The sequence below is a fragment of the Symphalangus syndactylus genome, chromosome 3 (genome assembly GCF_028878055.3).
Source record: "Symphalangus syndactylus isolate Jambi chromosome 3, NHGRI_mSymSyn1-v2.1_pri, whole genome shotgun sequence".
Lineage (NCBI taxonomy): Eukaryota > Metazoa > Chordata > Mammalia > Primates > Hylobatidae > Symphalangus > Symphalangus syndactylus.
Window position 1 is genome coordinate 26334478 of NC_072425.2, and position 20702 is coordinate 26355179.

Genomic DNA, 20702 nt, shown 5'->3' on the forward strand with positions numbered 1-20702 from the left:
ACATCCATTTTAAATCTAATATTTTAAGAATATATTGCTGCTGTGGAAAGAATCATGAACTTGAGATCAGAAGACCAGGTTTAAATTCTGGTTCTGACAGTTATTACTTCTGTGACCTTAAGTAAATCAATTCATACCTTTGGTCAGCTTTATTTTTGTAATCTGAAAAATAGGAATAAAATATCAATGCCTTATGAGCAATGTGACGACCAAATGATATATAGGCGAGTGCACCAAAATGCATAGCATATCCTGGCACACTGTAGACATTCGATCACCCATTAAAATTTAAGGTGATGGATATACCAGTTACACTGAGTTGATATTTACAAAATATATACACGTATCACTGATCACATGTACTCTGAAAATATGTACCTCTATTATGAATCAATAAAAACAAATTTAGCAAAATTTATTTTGAAGATGACACCTGGTGTGACAAATACACACGTGATGAAGTTGATACGCATGCTGGAAGCTAACAGAAAAGTGGAAGAGATAGGGAGGGTAAGTCCTTCTGTAAAATTTCAGCTCTTCCCTTTTTCCACCACTGCTGCTGATGGGTCCTACAGTTCTGGACCTGGAGCTATTATCAGTGGCCCACACATATTTCATTGCCCCAAACCAATCAAGAGGCTATGTCTTCCTCCTTCAGTTCTAGATATCTGGCTCACAAACCCACTTCCGGATGGCATGTCTAGGAACTGCCAGCATCTGTCAGTTCCCTCCTTGCCTTTTCCCCTCCCCTAATCTCCTATCTCGATACTCAATGGGATAGATGTTCCACCAGTATCTTAACTCAGTGGGTATCTTTGCTTGGTTCATCTATATTTGTGTGTATCTTGAGAAAAGATAGCTTGAGGTCAGGATGTGGTGCTAGGAGTTCCTTTCCTTCCACATCATCATCACCACCCTAGGTGTCTAGGCCCTTAGTGTCTGTTCCCAAAGTTTGTAATTATATTTCTGTTGAAAGATAGTTGTTTGGCAGGCATGGTGTCTCACACCTGTAATCTCAGTAGTTTGGGAGGCTGGGTTGAGAGGATTGCTTGAGGCCAGGAGTTCAAACCCAGCCTGGGCAAAATAATGAGATCCCCGTCTCTACAAAAAAATAAAAATTAAATAGCCTGGTGTGGCATGTGACTGTAATCCTAGGTACTTGGGAGGCTGAGGCAGGAAAATTGCTTGAGCCCAGGAGTTCAAGGCTGAAGTGACCTATGATGGTGCCACTGCACTACAGCCTCGGCAACAGACTGAAAAAAAAAATTAAAAAGGAAGAAAGATAGTTGTCTATACAGCATAGTTATTGGTGTGTTTGTGTGTGTGAGAGAGGGGGGTTAAAATATTAAGGTGCAAGTAGCAGTTTCCCTTGACAGTTGATCATAGACTTATTGCTAGCAATTACAAGTACTCCTCGAGAGCTCCTCAACCCAGATGAGATGTGCTGCATACTACTGAAATAGAGATGGGATGGTCTTTAGTCCACACCTGTCCCTGTGCTGGTGGCAGGTGCTCCATCTCAGGCAAAATAGGGCAATCTCCTTTTGATGACACATCCCATTGTTCCTCCTTTCTCATTTTGCCCCAATCTATAGGATGTTGTCTAGTCTCAGGCTGTGTGTATGTGTTGCGCTGGGGGTTGTGGGGTGAGGTACTAATTATGCATGTGTACATTTTATATATATTTTTTCCAGTTCAGAATCCCTTTATGCCTTTCTTTGCTGTAAATGTAGTGTTGTTTAAAGCAGGACAGGGCTTATGTCCAGGAGTGTATGCTGGGGAGGCACTGGTTCTGGGTCCAGAGAAGAAATTTGATGAGTTCCTAGTTAAGTAAAAAATTAATATTTGTAAAGATTTTCCAGTCACATTACTTTTACTTGGACATCTTTAGTATATCCAATGAAATAATAATTAGCTTATAAATCATAAATATGTTCCAAGCAGGGCAGATGTTATTTAACGAATTTGTATAGCCAGTGGTGGCATGGAGCTGAGTCAGGAGCAGGGGCTTGGAAAAGCTAAATTATCTTGAAAATTTGAATAAATTTGATTTTGAAATTTGTGAAGGAATCTGGGAGGGATGGTGTCTGGAAGAATCATGGAATAGAAAGAAGCAAGAGGGGTAATAAGATAATATGAGGCCTGGATACCTTGTTGGATGAAGCAGCCATGAAAAATCCCCAATCAAGCAACAAAGGGACTCTTATAACGAAGAATATGTAATAAACAGTTCTGAGTGGTGATATGGTTTGGCTGTGCCCCCATCGGAATCTCACCTTGAATTGTAACAACCCCCATGTGTCAAGGGCAGGGCCAGGTGGAGATAATTGAATTATGGGCGTGGTTTCCCCATACTGTTCTTGTGGTAGTGAATAAGTCTCAAGAGATCTGATGGTTTTATAAAGGGGAGTTCACCTGCACAAGCTCTCTCTTGCCTACCACCGTCTAAGACGTGCATTTGCTTCTGCTTTGCCTTCTGCCATGATTGTGAAGCCTTCCCAGCCATATGGAACTGTGAGTCCCTTAAACCTCTGTACTCTATAAATTACCCAGTCTAGGGTGTATCTTTATTAGCAGTGTGAGAACAGGCTAATACAAGTGGTTTGAACTATTGTGATCTAAAACTCTTCTTAGCTCCCCAAATTTTACACTAAATATTCTTCATATAAAGAATATACATTCCTTGTAAGTTGTATTCCTAGATATTTTATTTTCTTTGTAGCAATTGTGAATGGAGTTCACTCATTATTTGGCTCTCTGTTTGTCTAATATTGGTGTATTGTGAGTTTTGCACATTGATTTTGCTTCCTGATATTTTGTGGAAGTTGCTTATCAGCCTAAGGAGTTTTGGGCTGATGACAATGGGGTTTTCTAAATATACAATCATGTCATCTGCAAACAAAGACAATTTGATTTCCTCTCTTCCTGTCTGAATACACTTTATTTCTTTCTCTTGTCTGATTGCCCTGGGCAGAATTTCCAACACTATGTTGAATAGGAATGGTGAAAGAGGGCATCCTTGTCTTGTGTGGGTTTTCAAAGGGAATGCTTCCAGCTTTTGCTCATTCAGTATGACATTGGCTATCGGTTTGTCATAAATAGCTCTTATTATTTTGAGATATGTTCCATCAATGCCTAGTTTATTGAATGTTTTAGCATGAAGGGGTGTTGCATTTTATTGAAGACCTTTTCTGCATCTATCACTGCTCAAGGAAATAAGAGAGGACACAAACATATGGGAAAAAATTCCGTGCTCATGGATAGGAAGAATCATTATCGTGAAAATGGCCATACTGCCCCAAGTAATTTACAGGTTCAATGCTATTCCCATCAAGCTACCATTGACTTTCTTCACAGAACTAGAAAAAAACTCTAAATTTCATATGGAAACAAAAAAGAGCCCATATAGCCAAGACAATCCCAAGCAAAAAGAACAAAACTGGAGGCATCACGTTACTTGACTTCAAACTACACTGCAAGACTACGTAACCAAAACAGCATGGTAATGGTACCAAAACAGATATACAGACCAATGAAATACAACAGAGACCTCAGAAATAACACCACACATCTACAACCATCTGATCTTCGACAAACCCGACAAAAGCAATAGGGAAAGGATTCCCTGTTTAATAAATGGTGCTGGGAAAATTGACTAGCCATATGCAGAAAACTGAAACTGGACCCTTTCCTTACATGTTATACAAAAATTAACTCAAGATGGATTAAAGACTTAAACATAAAACCTAAAACCATAAAAACCCTAGAAGAAAACCTAGGCAATACCATTCAGGACATAGACACGGGCAAAGATTTCATGACTAAAACACCAAAAGCAATTGCAACAAAACCCAAAAATTGACAAATGGGATCTAATTAAACTAAAGAGTTTCTGCACAGCAAAAGAAACTATCATCAGAGTGAACAGGCAACCTACAGAATGGGAGAAAATTTTTACAATCTATCCATCTGACAAAGGTCTAATATCCAGAATCTATAGGGAACTTAAATAAATTTACAAGAAAAACACAAACAACCCCATCAAAATGTGGGTGAAGGATATGAAGAGACACTTCTCAAAAGAAGACATATATGTGGCCAACAAACATGAAAAAAACCTCATCACTGGTCATTAGAGAAATGCAAATCAAAACCACAATGAGTTACCATCTCATGGCAGTTAAAATGGTGATCATTAAAAAGTCAGGAAACAACAGATAATGGAAAGGATGTGGAAAAACAGGAACACTTTTACACTGTTGGTGGGGGTGCAAAGTATTTCAACCATTGTGGAAGACAGTGTGGTGATTCCTCAAGGATCTAGAACCAGAAGTACCATTTGATCCAGCAATCCCTTTACTGTGTATATACCCAGAGGATTATAAATCATTCTACTATAAAGACACAAGCACACGTATGTTTACTGCAGCACTATTCACAATAGCAAAGACTTGGAACCAACTCAAATATCCATCAATGATAGACTGGATAAAGAAAATGTGGCAGATACACTCCATGGAGTACTATGCAGCCATAAAAAAGAATGAGTTCATGTCCTCTGCAGGGACATGGATAAAGCTGGAAACCATCATTCTCAGCAAACTAACACAGGAACAGAAAACCAAACACTGCATGTTCTCACTCATAAGTGGAAGTTGAACAATAAGAACACATGGACACAGGGAGGGGAACATTACATTACAAGAATCATTATCGTGAAAATGGCCATACTGCCCCAAGTAATTTACAGGTTCAGTGCTATTCCCATCAAGCTACCATTGACTTTCTTCACAGAACTAGAAAAAAAACTTTAAATTTCATATGGAAACAAAAAAGAGCCCATATAGCCAAGACAATCCCAAGCAGGGGCTTGTCAGGGGTTAGGGGGCAAGGGGAAGGAGAGCATTAGGATAAATATCTAATGCATACGAGGCCTAAAACCTAGATGACAGCTTGATGGGTGCAGCAAACCACCATGGCACATGTATACCTATATAACAAACCTGCATGTTCTGTACATGTGTCCCAGAACTTGAAGTATAATAATAATAAAAAAAGAATATACATGAAATACGTATAGTATATGTGAATATATGTGTGTGTATATATAAGTGAAAAAAATTCAAAGACAAATGTTAATTTGACTCAGCTCAGAGCAGTCTCTGGGTATGGTGAATAATGCATGGGACACAGAGATGACTCACACATGTCTAAGCTGTGTAAACCTCCTCAGAAACTTGACGATATCTCATGAGATTTAGAATTCCAAAAGTGACAAAATTTGGGACCTGAAACAATCTTATGAAGATCTCAAGGATCAGGAAAGCTCAGTGAACATCTGGGTCTGAACAATTCCTGTAAGCAAGATCAAATGCCTTGTCCTCTAAGGAGTCTTCTTCAAATACTATTTGATAAAAATTAATTACTTTTTGAAGCTCTTATGTAACTTTGTGTATATAACTTGTTACAGATTTTTATGTTTGTGCTTGTCTCCCTAACTGATCCTCAGTGCTATACCTATTTGTTGGTATTCTTCAGAACTCATTCCTATGTTTTGTGCAATGAATTAAATATTTCTATGATACTACCTTTCTCCTTGCTTCTTAATAAAAGGCTGCATCCTGTGCATTGGCTTAAGACTAGAAATAATAATAATAAATCCAGTCAGAAGCAGCAAGGAATGGAAGAAACTGTGAAAGCATGTGAAGAAACATCCAAAATCTGCAGAATAAAGTAAAAGACTAACCAAAAAATGTGAACCTCATAGATGAATGCAGAGATTTTACTAACAGGAAGAAAATCTCTGCATTACATCTCTGCATTCAAATGATTGCATCTTACTCTTCCATTTTCTACTGTTTTCCTCATCCTACCCTATTCTATTTAAACTCTAGACAAAAACAAAAGTCTCCATTCCCAGTAGCCTGCAGTTAGGTGAGATCCACTTCTATGGTGATGAAGTGGTAGTCAGAGTGGGGTCACAGGTGCCACTGCAGTGGGGAAGCAGTCTCAATGTGGACCTAAGTTGGCCCTTGAAGACATTTCTGCTCAATGACTCTAATAATCTGTGGCCACGATCAAACATTGAACTTTAGGCCCACTACAGATTCAATAAGTTGTGGTGGATTGGGAGGAACTGAAAATACAATATGCAATGCTAGTTTCATGTTGAAAACTCCACTAAGCTTCAAGGAATTAACACAGCAAACTTTTGAAACATACTCTGTTGACACTTCAAATTTTTGTCAGAAAGCAAGCTTCAATTGTTAAATTGCACTTTCCCCCATTCCCAACCCTAGGAAGTTTCCATACTACGCTCAGTGGTCACTGGACATAATTTTCCCATTTTCATTCTCAGGAATATTCATGGAACACTCTCTGCCCCACCCTATTCTACTCTGTCTGAGGGAAGATGTTCAAATTGTTTGTTCAAAATCAATTTGATGGACTATTAGTCATTCAGAGGCTAATTGCTGTTATTATCTTATTATTCATCATAATCCCTATAACATAAGAATAATGCAAAATTGAAAAGTTAAATCCAATTTGCTATGCAGTCATCAGAAAAGATCCTAGTGATTTCTAGACATGGATCTCAAGATGGAGTTTCAAGTCTCTTGTCCCTAGTCAGTTTAGCAACTGTTGTCAGACCTGTCCTGTTCTAGACATCAGGCCTAAACTTTCTACTGTAGTACAGCCATGTGTAGGGTAAGAATGGGATTGTGGGAGGAAACAACCATAAAAGGGATGTGGTCCTTGACTCGATGAAGCTTTCTGTCTTCAAGATATGATGTATCTCTTTATTAATATAAAAAACAGAAATAATCAATAAAAATTAATTAAATGTTATGGGTGCAAAGTGTAGGGAATAATTTGTCCCTTTTTTTTCTGGGATCCAGATAATTTTAAAACCATGTCTTAAATGATATCTAGTACTTTATTTTTTCAACAAAGATAAGAGAAACTCTTTTTTGCAAAGGAAACTGAATGCACAGAAGGAATGCAGGTGCTTTTAGGGAGCAGTGGTATTTCTGATGGTCTAGGCAAACAAACAGTGTGTCAGAAGAAGATGGGATGGACATAATTTATAATCGAAGATGAACCTGAAAGGAATATTGGAGTGGGACTGTGATGTGTCAGGAAGGTAGGCCCAGTGGCTTAGATTTTATATTGGGGGCAGAAAGAAACCACTGAGACTTTTAAGTGGGGAAAATGTTAATAGAATTATCATATTCAAGAAGAGAACTCTGGCACCTATTATGAAAGTTGGTTTAGAGGTGAAAGAATCTGGAAGAAATAAAGAACACCATGTAAGTAATTGTAAAAATTTGGGTGAGATGAATAAATTGAACCTGTGCTCTTAAAAATCTTGTGATCATGAATATTCTTTTAAATGACTCCACACAATGGAAGGTTCTATAGCAGTGAAAATGAATATATTGCAGGTATAAATGACATAGATGAATTTTAAACATAACATGATGAATCAAAATAAAACCAACTGTTAAGACTACTTACAATGCAATAGCATTTTTAAAAAGCTAACAAATTAGCAAAGCTAAATAATATGCTAGAGGCATGTACATTGTGATAAACTACATTTTGTATGTGCAAGAAAATCAAACAAAAATTTCAGGACAGAGTTTATTTTTAAGGAGGAGGCAGGAAGAAAGGATCAGAATGGGACATACTCAGGTATTTCAAACAGAAACTGCCATTGCTGTTTAGATCTTAAGTTGGGCAGTAGATTGAAGTGTTTCTTTTATTATTATACTTCTGAGTGTATATATACATTTCATATGTCCTTTTGTGTTTAGCAAATATTACATTAACTAAAAATTTTCCTGCAAATATTAATGTTAGGAGATCAATTTTTCCAAGCAAAAACAAGTGAATGATTGAGAAAATTACCCTTCTGTCCTCTGACCTATTCTTGTCTCAATATTCTAAATTATTCAGGAGAAATATTTCTGCTTTTTTTTATTATTTGGTGAAAGTAATTTGGAAATGGATATTATTTATTATGACTATCATACTGCCTCTGGCCCTTTAAATGAAGTCAACTCTTTCACGCATCTTGTGGGAATTTCACAGAGAATACCACTGTAAAATCATGGGGTCCAAGAAAGTTCTACCTTGTCTCACTTACATGCTTCCATGCTCCCACCACCCAGATCTTCAGCCCTCTAATCCCTGGTCCTGGGACTTGGCTTTTCACATCTGCTACTATAACATGTACAGTAATGAGGCTGAAAGGCCTGCACAAGGCAAACAACATATGAAGCATTTTACAAGATTTAACTCATTGCATTCTACTAGCAACTCCAGGAGACATTACAATCTTGACTTTGCAGGTATAGGTTCTAGGGCTCACAAAAACAAAATAGCCTGCCTCCTTTAGTCAGGTGGTAAATGGTAGTGCCTGGTTTTGAACACAGGTAATATGAGCCCAGAGTTCATGTTTATAACCACTTTGGTAAATGCCTCTGTCTGATTAGCATTATAAACTAATCACCTCCCCTTTGGCTTTGATAGGTCTATGCCATTTTCAGAGAAAGCAATGCTATCCACCAGCCCACTGACAGGTCTAGACACTCATGGAAGGAAGAGAAGGTTCAGAAGACATCAGCCAAAAAAGTAATGATGACATTGAAAGCTGACCCATCCCAGATTTTCAAACCCATTTTGTAGGTATATCCATGATGGAGTATAATAGTATAATAATGCAGAGACCAGAAAAGGGAACTAAGATATTGTCTGGGCCGTGATGTGTGCTATGGAATAAGATAAGCATGGTGGGAAGATGAAGGGTGACAATCTAAATCACAGTGCCTACATGAACACTGCAATTTAGGCATCTGTTGGAGCAGGAATGTGTCTCTAAAGAGATACATTATCAGAAGTCTTGGCAAAAGAGGACAGAAGAATCCAAATTCTGAGCAATCAGTTCCCTGTGAAATAGAGACTACCATTGTGACTCTTTGTATTAGGATCAGAGCTTGGCAGAGGAAAACCAGGTTCATTAAAAACAAAGGCCATGGATTCAGCCACGCCAGCTGGAGTTCATGGCTGACATCCAATTCTGGGGACCAAGAGCATGGACTCCAGGGGCAGACAGCCTAGTTCATTGGTCAGGCTAAACATTTCCTGGTCAATGCCTGCCTCACTGGCATAAGCATAAATGAAACAGTGTAAATAAAGCTTCATGGTGTGATTGGCATATGCAAAGTGTTGAATATATAGTAAGTTCAAGACAAAGAAAGAAAGTAAGCATGTTTGAGAAATATCATCATGTTTAAGTTCGCTTACCGGGGGCAAATATGGAAGTCCATACTCTGTAGCTTTGCTAGTTTAGGAGTGATGCTGTTCTCTCTAGCTCCTGCAGGGCAAAATCACTGGTTGAAAGCTCATCCATTCCTTATACCTGAGTGTGGCTGGTGAAGACACGGGCAAACAGAGGCGAGAGTTGGGTGGCCCAACAAGGAGAACGCAGTGAGGACTGGCACTAAACTCAACTGGAAAAGCTGCCCTCAAGCCTGAATTATAATTGCTGGGTTTTGTTGTGGTGGTCGTTATTTCTTTGTTTAATCTCTCCCAGTTGACAAATCTGGTAGAAATACCTCCTGGGGCTTGGTTGACTGAATATTTAAAAGTTCACGAGGGGAGATTGTGTTTCCATTTGATTACACTGATTACCTTTGGTTCAAAGTCATTAGGTAAGCTAAGGTAAATTATTATTAGCAGGAATCTTATTAGTTTTGTCGACCATTCCATGTATTCAGAAAGCATCAGGAATCCAGGAAAATGTTAAAAATAGAAAGAATACTGGTCAGAGAGGGAAAGTCGTAGATTCTGGCCCCTCTTAGTCAATGTTCTTGTTGAAAAGCTTTGACTCCAGTAGGAATCAGAAAATCATAGAAACACTATCACAATTACAACCCTCCAGACTCTGATAGTTGTTGCAATGATGTATTACAGTACAACATGAACTAATAAAAGGAAGGCATCAAATAAAAGGGATGACGAGAGTGAAAGCCTTCACAGAAGAAATGGCTTCTAGGCTGGGATACAGAGGAAGGATAGCTCTGAGAATGTTCAGACCATGGCGAGTCTTGGAAATAAGGCCAAAAACTGAGTTTTACCTCCAAAAGTCAAGAGACAACATACTGACCGGAAAAGAACAATTGAGCAGGTTAGGAAACAGAATCCTGATTATCTGTGTGCCATTGGACAAGCTATTTATATTAGCTAACGTGTGTATAAAGAACGAAGTCCAAGACAATACTTGTGTGATTCAGAGATTTTAGAAAGATGTATTTGATATGTATAGATGTGCATGTGCTCATGAGATAAGTAGCACTCTTTTCTTTAAGCCATAAGTCATCCTTTTAATTGCTGATCAGCAGTCCATCAAGGCCGGAAGGGTGCTCTTGCCTGTCAAGTGTCTGTTTCATCCCTGTGTAATTGGCTCCTGAATGTCCTGACATATCACTAGCCATGATCCTGCTTGTTACTTACTGGAAGATATGGGTTGGGGGCAGAAAAGCAAAATGGCATCTTCAGAAGATAAAAGAAGGAACAAAGATACTTATGTTTCCCTAGCTCTATGGTTCCATCAAAAATTAAGGTAGCAAATTAAATGTTTCTGAAAGGTAATGCTAGGTGAGGACACAAGAATTGTAAGAGTTTCAGAATCATAAGAAGGATACATATAGATAATTTTGCAGTTGCACCTTTGAAGACAAAGGCTACCTATAAAACTCTGAAGAGGCACTGCGGTGTAGAAAAACAGCCAAGACCATGATCTTGAGGTCAGAAAGTTTGCACTGTAATCTCAGGCCTGCTGCAACACCATGTGGGACTCTGATAAATGACTTACCTTCTTGGATATTCTGATTCTTGTAAAATGGTCATAACAATGTTTATGGTGAAACATTTCTAGGAAGAGTCAGTGAGTTACTCAATGAGTTGGTATACCTACAGGTGCCAGGTAAAACATTTTGCATGCCAAAACAATTCAGAACTGTTGGCAAAGGTTTATTTGGGCTTAAGTATTAAAAACAAAGATGGAATCTAAGGTAGACTCTTGAGGCAGAGGATGGAGTTTAAGAGTAACTATGATTGATCTGAAGTCTTAGTGGTGTTTCCATATAGCAGGCTGGGTCACACGAAAATTGGAGTGTAAAGTTGTTCCTTGAATTTTAAAACACAAATCTGTGCTTCCTCCCTCCAAGACATGTGATTGTTCTAGTTTTTTTCACCTGCTTCTTTATTCTATACTTTAGATCTACTCTCTATACCCGTAGATTCTGTCTGGTAGATTCTATTTGCTGAACTCTATTACTCAGTAATAGCCTTTTATGGCTGGTCTTTTGGCTTCTTATTGCACCTTTCATTCACTTATTTATTCACTTATTCAACCAACATCTAACACATATTTATTGTGTAACAAAGTGTCTGCCATGCTAATGATATATTAATGTCATGAACAGACAATAACCCCTGCCTACAGAGACTTTGCATTCTAGGTAGGAGATATAGACAGTAAATAACCTACTAGATTAGAGGATGATCCACATAATAGGGAAAAGTCAAGCAGGGACAGAGGATGAGAAGTGACCTGGGTGGGGATGAGTGTTTACAGTTTTTAACAGAGTGGTCAGAGGTCTTCCTGAAAATGTGAAATTTGACAAAGACCTTTAGGAGGCAAGAGAGTGAGTCATTCAGATATGTCAGAGAAGAACATTATAAAGGAAATTAAAAATGAATGTGAAGGTCCTTGCATGGGAGCAAGTGGTGGGAATATCAAGGAGAAAAACAGAGGCCAGAGTGGCTGAAGTGCAATGAGCAGGGAGGGCAGCAGTTGTTGGAAGTGAGGTTAAATAGGTAAGGCAGGGATCCAGGTTGTGGAGAGCCTTGCAAACTATCTTAAATGCTCTGGTTTACTTTGAGAGGAATGGGAAGCTATTGAACAAAGGAATTACATTCCGGCTGCTATGCTAAAAATAAATCTAGTTGAGGCAAGGGCAGAAGATAATGGAATAATTCACAGGAGAGATGCTGATGGCTACAAAGGGGGCAGTAGAAGAAGAGGTGGTAGGAAGTGGGCAGATTCAGTTTGTTTTAAAGTAAGAGCTGCCAGCCGTTGGTGGTGCACAGACTGTGCACTGATAGAGAAAAATCAACGTATCAACTGCCTGATTTAATCTGATTTTGCAGTACACATTTCCAAGAGTGAGGGTGTGACTCTGAGTAGAACTTTTCCTACCAAGCTATCTCACACTCCACCAGTTTGCATATAAGTTGGTTGCTCTATCTAGAGCAGTTGTGGTGGACAAGCATAGGGGTAGGAAATGTTAGCCTGTTCCATGCTGGAAATCAAGGCTATTGTGCTGTTCTTTCAGCAGGGGGTGTGAACAGAGACAGTTATCCATAGAAGGGACTTGAGGGGACATTCCCCTAGATGGGAATGAGTTATCACCATGATTGGCATGTCTTTTTACTAACTTAAAAGTCTTGTTATTTGCCTCCATTTACATAATGGAATATGACAACTATAATGGTCACATAATAAACTCAACTTCACAAGCTACATCATGGTTATTTAAGACTAGAGTCTAAGCCCTCTGCTTCTTTTTTTTTAAAATTTTTTCTCTCTTCCCTATACTCCAATATTCATTTTTAAAGGTGAATCTGTCCCACTCTTCACGTCTCTACTTCTCAGATTACAAAATCTTCAAGTGATGGTTTCTCTTCTTGACACCAGCATAGGGGAAATGGGTGTGCAGTGGCACTAGTGTCATCCTGCTAGGGAGCAGACCCCAAATCTGCCAATAATTAATTAATTCATTGCTCTTGGGCAGGTCACTTCATTGCTCTGAGTCCTTAGTTTGGGTTTAATGTTTTTGTGTGTATTTTACAGGGCTTTTTTTTTTTTTAATAAACAAGATAATGTATGTGATATACTCAGTACAGTACCAAGACCTATATTAAATTCTTTGAAAATTATATACTAATACTATTTATTATTATTATTAGTAATAGTATTCATATCTTGGCTAGGCAGATGAACAGATACACAAATAGATGAAGAAATATCCTGTGATGTCTTTTCACAATTTTCCTTGATGAGAATTTCTTGTTCTTTGATCTGCTTTGGCAGCCTAGCTAAATGGGTGGGAATTCCAGTTTTAAACTATACCCCCCAGGTTATCTAAATAGAATGGCTAAAGCAGAGAAAATGGCCAATAATGTCAAGAACAGAGTCCATCTAACAGAAAGGACCCCAGCTGCAAGATCATCAGCCCCGGAAATTATCTATGCTATTGTTGATCCAGAATGCACTACTACAATTTTAAAATTAATTTAGCCTAATTACCCCCACTTAATAAGACAACTTGTCAGTTATCACCACTCCCATAATCTTCTTCATTTCCATCTCTTTTTAGCCTAAATTATCCTCTTCAAGCTTGTTTTTAATGTATTGCAAAAAAAAAAAAATCCTTGGAGGTATAATTAACTTTTTCATTCAGAATCCTAATTTCCTCTCCAGCTCTGTTGCTGCAGTATTTAAACTATTTATTATGCAAACTTGCAGAACTTAAACTATGAATTATGTACAAATCTTTGGATGAGAGCTCTGTCCTAAAAATGGCATTTCAGTGTCTTTCTAGTCCAAGGTAAGCAAATGTGGGGAAATTGAATGTTGTAATTTACAAATGGGCTTACATTCGAGAGTAAGCTTTTTAAAGAATGATTTATCTATGCCAAGTATTTTAAAAATCATTTGAAGATATATAGTTACTTAACTCTTTCTATCAATTTTATTTGTTGCTGTCAGAGATGGAGATTTTGTTGTAGCTTTTAGTATGGAAGTCTAATGACGAATACAGTTTTTCATTCATTTATTCACTATGTCAATCTTTTATTCATCAAATACTTATAGAGGGAGGTGCAATTCAGGATAAACTGAGTGAGGCATGGAATTTAAACAGTAAATGCAAGGTACTCAGTGCCAATTCTTAGGGAGTTTATAATTCAGTAAGAGATAAAGACACTTAGACAACTACAGTATGGTTTATATAGCTCAATAAGTGCAATGGTAAAGGGAAATAAGGCAATGCAGAAAACAGAGGAAGACATCCAAACAGATTATGGAGGGAGGCAGGGAAAGTGGCCCAGATAATTTGATGTTAAATTTGAGGTTGAGAGTAACCTGTAGAAACCAGATAGGCAAAGGTAGGGGCAAGGTATTCGTTTCTGTGTATTTGTAAGTTGAAAAGAGTGGGTAGAATTGAAATGAGCAGAAAGCAAACAAACATGTATACAGGTGAAGAGGTCAGATGCAGCATGACCTATTCAGGGCTTGGAAAAGAAAAATAATCATCATGGTTAAACTTAGAGAATGAGGAGATGCATGAAATGGAGCCATGAAATAAGGAATCAATAGCCACATATTTACATTGCTTACATTTGTTTTCCGGTATATATAAAAATTCAACTTGTCTTTCCAGAGGCAATATTTTAAAAGATCTCTATACTGAAAGCTAGAATCTAAAATTAGTAATTTTTAGAATTATCTGGTGGCATACATAATCAGACAGAATCCCAGCAACTAAAAACTTGAAAAATCTCCTCTAAATCTTGTTATCTGTGTCTTCTATGAAATTATGTGACTTCTCTGAGCTCTAGTTTCTTCATTTTTCTAAGAGCAAAGGTAATGGTACTAGTAATTCATGGATAGTCAGTTGACAAAACTATTAAATTTTGTTATTAAAGTTCAAATGTTGGACATTTGACTACTCAAATACCTGTTCATTACCATCTTCACCACCTTCTTCTAATAATTTCCTCCTAAAGTGGAGGAAAGTAAAGCATAGAAAAAACCATGAGTATTCTCACTTTGCTCCAGGCACTGTTCTAAATTTTTAATACCTATTCGACTACTTAAACTTTGCAACAAACTATGAAGCTGGCACTATTATTCTCCCCATTTTAAACATGAGTCATAGAAGCATAGAGTTTTAAGTAATTTTTTTCTAAAATTAGCTAGTGGTGTATCTGTGATTTGAATCCAGGCCATCTGAGTCTGCAGCACCTTTGCTTAATCACCACATAATAACCACTCATTAGAGCTGGAATAAATATGCAAAAGACAGCACATTATGATCTATGCTGAATTAATTGTGATTGAAATTTCACATGACTTGTCATGATTTCAAGCAAGAGAGCCCATTCTGATCTCAATGGGGCAGGAACCTAGCGTATGACACAGAGTAAAATCTTCTTGATATTTGTGAAGAAGAAGGATGCATGAATGAAGAAAGAAAAGCTAGAGAGGAGGATGCCAGTGAAATAGAAAAGAGGCTCAGCCAAAGTCATGTGACCTGTATCTTAATTTGAACTACTCAGTGATCTGCCCTGTGTTACCTTTGGAAAGCACTTTCTCTGTCTAGAAAGTTAGTTTGCACCATTGAAAAACAAATACGCTATTAAAACTAACCACTCAGGTAATATTCACATTGGATATTTTATTCTAAAATATCAAAATGAGTAGTTCAACTTCTTAAAGTGATATTCTTGAGATATAACTTGATGTTGAAGAAAACATTTTTTGGCAACTTGCCTAATATCATTGAAAGCAATTAAAACTAAAGTATTTTTTCTTGAAATCACATTTTATTGCACCAGCTGTGGAGTTTATTTGTTTGCTCAAGTTCGCCCAGTTGGAGATAATATCTTTCCTTTATATCCCTATTGCACTTCCTCAGTCCCTTTGTTATGACATTTATAACAGTCTGGCTAATATTAAGATTGTTTGCGTACATTCCTGTCTCTTCCATTGAATCACAGCCCCCTAAAGGCGGAGACTACTCTTATAATCTTTTTACCTCCCACTGTGCCTAGCATTGTGCCCAGCATGTCATAAGAACTCAGTGAATATTCATTGACTTGAATGAACTCACATTTCTGAAACTTGACTCAATTTAAATTTTAAAAATCATTTCAATAGCTTTTATGTTGACATTTTCTTTATAATGGCAGAAATCAGCTCGCATTTTACAAAAGCTTTGCAACTGAATTTATTTTTCCTTATCTGTCAAAATCTATATAAAAAGAGAAAAAATTTCAAAATGAAATCAAAAGATAACAGCTATAATAAGATTAACCTACAGCAGCTGCAGCACCAGCAATAACACTAAAAGAATTCTTCCTATTCCAGAATGCCTAAGAAATACATATACGAATCTGTTAAGAAACTTAATTTTAACCATGGCTAAATTAAATGGTATTGTAATATCTTCAAATAGATCTCAATGATTGCACACTGATTAGTGCCTACAGTGGGACAGGTTATACTAGTTACATATTATAATCTGGAGAGAAATGTATCTGTCAAATCAGAAGACAGGATTTCTAGTCTCTTCTTCACCACTTACTTTCTAAGTGATCGTGAGCAAGCAAACCAACTGATTCTACCAGTTTCCTGATCTATAAATATGAATGGTAACATTTATCTTGTATGATTACATAGTAGTTAAGGGTGCATATTCCATAATTAGAATTTGAGGATACCAATTTCTAGTTCCACCACTAATTAGAGACATAATTTTGGGCAACTTCCTTAATACTCCTATATTTTATTTTTCTCATCTATAAGATGTGGGTAATAATAGTACATTCTCCAAAGAGTTGGTGATAATTGTTGGTATAATATATACTAAGTAATAAATATTTCATTATTTACAACTGTTGTTATTATTATACCCTTATATTACTGAATCATGATGGGAATCAAATAAGATAATTTATGTCAGGAATCTTGAAAGTGACTTTAAAGCATGCAGATAAGAGATTATTATTAATAAAATGTTTACATGCAGCAAATAATTCAACATATTTTTTCTTTTAAAAGAAAATGAGTCTCTCTCATTCTCTGTCTCATGAGAGAAAAATGTTCATAAAGGTATGCATAACTATGGAAATGGTGCTTCTAAATTTGAAAAATAATAATATAATAATAATATTGAGTAATATGTGACACAAAAGTAATACATTTCATTAGTGTCTCATGAATTGGCAAAGGTGGGACAACATGTACACTGTTTCCAGACATAGCCTGATTTCTAATACATTTTATTGCCTCCAAAACTAAGCCTTAAAAAGATTCTGCAAAATGGTGCCTTGAATATGCTACTGTGATGAGCAGAACTAGGACAAGCAGATATGTAGCATCTAGAGAGTGTTGTCAAGCCTTAGCTTTTCTCACAATCCTAGTGGAAACAAATATGAGGAATGGATTCCCCTTCAAGTCAAAAGAAATCTAGAGACTAGTGGGCGATCATTGTGAATTGTTGACCCACTATATCTTTTGAACCTCCAGAGGTGTAGGTTTATATGGATTGTGCTTAGTGTGTTGTATCTTCTGGCATACTTGGGAGAGGAACATTTGAAGTGAGACGAGAAGAGAAGACCAGGGAACACAAGAGTCTGGGCCCTGCTTTCTATCAGGGCATGGACTATCAGCTGCAACTATGCATTGTTCTACAGGCCAAATATTTACGCACTTCCCATCTCGTGAGACTCCCCTACTTAAGGTTTCATGGGAGCTCCAGGGAGCAGTTAAAAGAACATAACAAGACACCCAGTAGGGTCTGCAACTAGATAGAGAGGAAGCACAGAAAACAAAACAGAGTTGGAGGGGAAAAGAAGTCAGCCTAAACAACTAAAATATTATTAAAGAAAAAAATATGTATAATCATATACAATCTTATTGCAATATATACCCTTGGATAAGATTATTTAATATTATAAAACATCACTTTTCCAGTAACTAATATGTGAAAGTAATAGAGAACACAGGAAAAAATCTCAAAGTAAAATATATAAGGTAATAAAAATCAAGAATGCAGCTATAAGTGACTTTGATTAAAAATACAAGATCTTTAGTACACCATTAGTAGAAGTCTCAAAATAAGAAAAAGAAATAAAGATAGAAGAAAAAAATTAAACAAATAATAGAAAATATTTGGAAAATCATTTTGAAGCTGGATTTATTCTTTGAATGTAAGGTTCATTCTAATATATCAACATAATTCTCTATATTATCGTACTAAGGAAGAAAACTAGCTGAATATAGTGAAAGATTCTAAAAAGATATTTAATAAATTCATGAGCCATTCTTAAGAAATTCTAGTTAAATAACAATTGAGTAAGATTATGTAATATGATAAATATCAGGAAAATGAAAAAAAATGACTGCTACCTACATTAGCACTCAAAGATGTTTTGTATTCTACCAAATATCAAAAGCAGAAAAATTAAATAATTTTAATTAAATATTTGAGGACAATATATTTAAAATTCTTTTCCTTTAACAAAGTTATATACATAGAGAACCTCAAGTTTCAGTTAAAAAAATAACTAAGAAATAATAAGAGAATTTGGTAAGGTAGCTGGATATAAAATAAATGTACAAAATAAGCATATTCTTTCTAACCTTGCAATAAGCAATGGAAAAGGGCAATCAAAAAATAATTAAAATAGCCACCAATTTATAAAATGATTAGAAATAAATTTAACATAAAGGAACAGGATCCCTATATAATTTTAGTGAAAGATACAAATGAAACAAAACAAAATAAAACAAAAACCTGTTAAAAAGAATGGCACGCCTTTGTATGTGAAGACACATTACAATAATGGACCAATATTAAAGTAATTAATGTAAAATATGAGATTAAAGTATAATATAAAAATTAAGTCAATTCCAATTGGAATGACCCCATGTAAATTTTGTCTTTCTATCTAAGTATATATTCATTGCTTATTTATTAGGCAAAGAAGACCATTTGAAAATGATGTTAAAGTTTATATAGTCTTAAATACTATACAAGAAAAGTGTCAAAAGAAGAATAGCAAATGTTGCCTTGCCTTACTGATATTAGAACGTATTATAATAGCCCTGTGTTTAACTCAGAGTATTGGAATAAGAATAGAAAATGAATTAGTTTGTTTAGGCTGATAATTGACTATGTATTCTGACACATTATGCAGTCACATTAGCCTTGCCATTTTTTAGATAAAGCATGCCAGGTATACTCCGGTTTAAGGACACTTACGTGTGCTGTTCCCTCTACTTCAAATGCTTTGCTATTAGACATACACATAAATTGCTCTTCAACGCCATTCAGGTGTCTGTTCAAATGTCATTTTATGAAAAAGGACATCACTGGGCCCCCTTTCTAAAAGAACACTCTTGAATCTTTATCTCCTACTTTACTCTATTACAATCAAACCTTTATTTATATATTTAGCTAGCCAGTTGTTATTTTCTGATTCTTCCGTCTAGACTATAAACTCAATGAGAATGGGAAATTTAGTTCTTTTGTTATGTATTATAACTTTAGGACTTAGAAAATTTCATGACACAAGATATACATTCAAAATCCTAAAATAAGTCAAAATATTTATGTGAGAATTTAAAATGGAACAAAGGCAGCATATTAATGTTGGAGAAAAGGATGGTTAAACTAAATGATGCTGGCACAACTGGCTACCCATCTGGAAGAAAATTAAGTTTGAGTCTGTTACACATCATAGACAAAATAAATTCCAGATGGTTTAGAAGCTTAAATACAAAAATAAATGATTAACTAAATAAAACAAAAGTATCACAAGACATTCTAAGCATAGGGAAAACCTTTAAAATCAAGAAAGTAAAGAGAGGAAATAAAAAAAAGTATTTGTTTAATAAAAAATTAGAATATTACATATGCATATATAGTGTGTGTTGTTAATTATAGAATATTATATATATACACACACATGCACACACGCAGTAAGTAGCTAACATTAGACTGGGAGAAATATAAAATATTTACTAACCTTATGACAGAAGAAATGGTTTGAGATCATTTTTGAAATTTATTACAAATTTAAAGAAAAAGGACTAAATAAAAGTAAGCAGTTGTCATTATCAAGTCTAAATAGTAAGTGAAAATATGAAGTAATATTTATATTTTTTGTAGTCCAGGAAATAAAACTTACAAGTATATTGAGAAATACCTGTATGGTCCACCACATTAGCAACATTTAATAAGAGATCATTTTTTCTTTCTAGTAGAGTAGTAGAGTTTCAGAAGAAAAAATACTCTCATACATTGTGTGAATTTGCATTGTTATAGGACTTGGAGAACAATTTGGTAATATCTACTAAAACTAATTATATTCATACTCTATGTGTTAGTCAGCTTTTGTTGTGACAGCAAAGAATCTCTCAAATCACTGTGACTCACAGCAAACACTTATTTTCTAGGTCTGAGGATCACCATGACTCTGCTATTTTTGGTTGTTTTTCTTTCTGGAAACCAGGCTCCAAAAGTAGTCACTATCGAGGCCCTATTGTTCTCACGAGGTAGGGCAAAACTCAAGAGGGTGCTCAGAATTTACGCTTTAAAGTCAAATTCCTTTGATTATAGCAAGTCCAAATTCACTGAGATGGGAAAATGCACTCAAACCTTAGGTATGGGGAGGAACAGAGTTAATATTTGCTGAATAATAAAGGAATCCACCATAATATTCAACTCAGAATTTCCAGTCCAGTTAATCTATCTTTTGGAAGTGAAACATAAACATGTATTTGTGTGAAAAGCTGAATAATCACCCCCAAGCATATTCATGACTTGATGTCCAGACCTGTG